The 2,680-nt window shown below is 47.9% G+C and overlaps 1 pseudogene; it reads right to left on the minus strand.

The window, feature by feature from the left end:
* Nucleotides 1-454: 454 nt before the first annotated feature.
* On the minus strand, nucleotides 455-2,464 carry LOC123239984 (annotated as a pseudogene).
* Between the last annotated feature and the right edge of the window lie 216 nt (nucleotides 2,465-2,680).

A 2,680-nucleotide genomic window follows, 5' to 3' on the forward strand; every position in this document is an offset into this window, starting at 1 on the left:
GTCTAACTATTCTGGAGGGCAATTTGGAACTATGCACAAAGGGTTTTAAAAGAATGCCTATCCTTTGACCCAGCCATACCACTTCTGGGTTTGTACCCCAAAGAGATAATAAGGAAAAAACTTGTACAAAAAATATTTATAGCCGCACTCTTTGTGGTAGCAAAAAATTGGAAAATGAGGGGGTGTCCATTGATGGGGAATGGCTAAACAAATTGTGGTATCTGTTGGTGATGGAATACTATTGTGCTAATAGGAATGTCTATTACATTCTATTGGGCCATAATGTATCAGTCTCTGTGTATGATGTTCTCCTGGTTCTGCTCCTTTTGCTCTACATCAATTCCTGGAGGTCATTCCAGCTCACATGAAATTCCTCCAGTTCATTATTCCTTAGATGGTTTCAGATGAGTGCAGTAGATTGTAGAGAAATTTGACTCTACTGAGAAAGAAGACCTCACAGTGGACCACAAGGAAGTACTGGAGGTTGGGGAGAAGGTTGAGCTGGAGGAAGAGGTCCTCTTTGATAGCCAAAGGGTAGAAGTCAATATCCATGGGTATGGAGGAGGTCTTTGTATCCCATGGGGCCAGAGGAGATCCAAAAGGGTGTCTTTGGGGTGGCATTCCCATAGGAGGGGGACAAGGATGAGGCATTTCTGGTGGTGGTTGAGAAGGAGGCTGTCCCTCTGAGCCTGGAGGACCTGCATGGGGGAGGTCCCAAGCCATGGGGGCCATGGTGGTGAGCTACATCTAAGACATACCATGATTAGGCATCCTACCTAGTGAGAATGGATGGGGATGTGAGTGTCCATGTCCAGGTTGTCCAGCCCCAGAGGTTCCTGCTAATGGAGGGTAATGGGCTCCAGCTCCAGGAAGCATAGGTGGGGGAGGCATTGCTTGGGGTATTCCTGGAGGAAGGACTCCAGGAGGTGGCACTGGAGGTGGGAATGAGCCTGGTAGAGGCATACTTGGTGGAGGAAGCTGTTGTGAGGGTTTATTTAGCAATTAATTAAGTATTAAGGTTGGACCTAGCAGGAAGGACTGGAGGATTCCAAGATGGAATGAGGAGCAGGAAGTAGGGCTTGTGCTCTGAGAGAGACTCCATTAGTGGTTGGACATAACTGTTGCTAACCCTGGGAGATCTCAGAGTTAGGGAAAAACTGCATCCAGATTCCCTGGGATCCTGAGAGGTGGAGGCTTTCAGCAAGTGGACAAGACCTGCAGAGCTGCACCAAGTGGGGAAGTGGTTTGGGATCTGGTGGACATTATTGCAAACTCATTCTCCCTACCTGGGTACCTTGGATCACCTGGTGGAGTTGGCTCTTGACATCCTGTGACCATCCTTGGATCACCGTGAGACCCCAATTGCCCTTTAGCTGCGCTGACCAAACCTGGCTGGAACCAGGTTTAAAGGAGCCTCCCTGTGACTCCAGTACTGCTCCTTTGGGCCCTGCCTGGCTTAGGTCAATTAGGATAGAGTAGTTAAGTCCTTCCCTGCCCCTGTGTTTTGCCCTTAGGTTACAAGTGTAGAAATCCCCTAACCCATCCTTTATTTAGTTTCCCTCAAATAAACTGCATAAACTTTACCTTTGCCTGCTGGTTCCATAGACCCTGGCCTTGGGTGAGCTGGGGGACCGCTGGGCCAACTGCCATTCTTGTGTCAGTTAAAACAGTGAACCCTGGTCTCCCTATCCTGGTTGGTCCTGCCTCTCCTTCAACCTAGTGTGGACCCACAAACCATTTAGGTTACATTTTAACATCCCTGTTGCCCCACCTTTACAAAGCCTAGAACCCAAAGACATGACAGGATTAGGGACAGAGGATGGGGGTGCTAGAGGGGTACGATGAAGAGGTCAGTCTGCCTGAGACAACGAGTTCTGTGCTGACAAAAGTCACTCATCTGCAGAGCCCTGATATTCATCCTTGGAGTCCTTCTTGAAGGCATAAGGTATTGTGATAGGCCAATTACATAGGTATTGCCCATTCATGGTCTCAATTGCTGCAGTGGAAGAATTGAATGATGCAAAATTAATAAAGCCATAGCCCTTGGAATTGCCTGTGTCAGAGTCCCACATTATCTTGGGAGTCTGCAAAATAACCCCAAAGGTGCTGAAGATATCATAAAGCAGCTTCTCATCAATCTCAGGATCTAGGTTCCCCATGAAAATGTTGGCCCTCACATCTAGATTCTCCTTGTGAGCTGATGCTTTGTTCACTCCTTTCTTCCCATGCAGTTTGATCATATTCATGATCTTAATGGCAGAGTCAGCATCTTCCTCACTCAGGAATTCCACACATCCATAGCCTTGGGGCTCACCTGTGACCCTGTCTTTGGGCATGTGGGTGTTGACCATGGGTCCAGCTTGAAGGAAGAGTTTCACAGCAGTGGCTCACTGACCTTCTCATCCAGGCCCCTCACGTACATGGGGGCATCCTGATTCCTTTAGGAGATGGGCCCCGCCGCCATTCTGAAAGTGCTCCTGCCATCTCCAAGCAGTGGCTCCTCACTGTGAGCGTTTTCCATCTTATTTCTTAATTTCAAACTTTATGTTAATGTTGCGCTGTTTCTGGTGTGTGTTTTTGGGGAAAGGGCACTGTCTTGGGAAAGATGTGGTCATTGGTCTCTGGTCTGAACTCTGATCTTTATCTAGGAAGGGTACTTTTGATGATCTCGTGATTGCAA

Source organism: Gracilinanus agilis, chromosome 3 (genome assembly GCF_016433145.1).
Source record: "Gracilinanus agilis isolate LMUSP501 chromosome 3, AgileGrace, whole genome shotgun sequence".
Lineage (NCBI taxonomy): Eukaryota > Metazoa > Chordata > Mammalia > Didelphimorphia > Didelphidae > Gracilinanus > Gracilinanus agilis.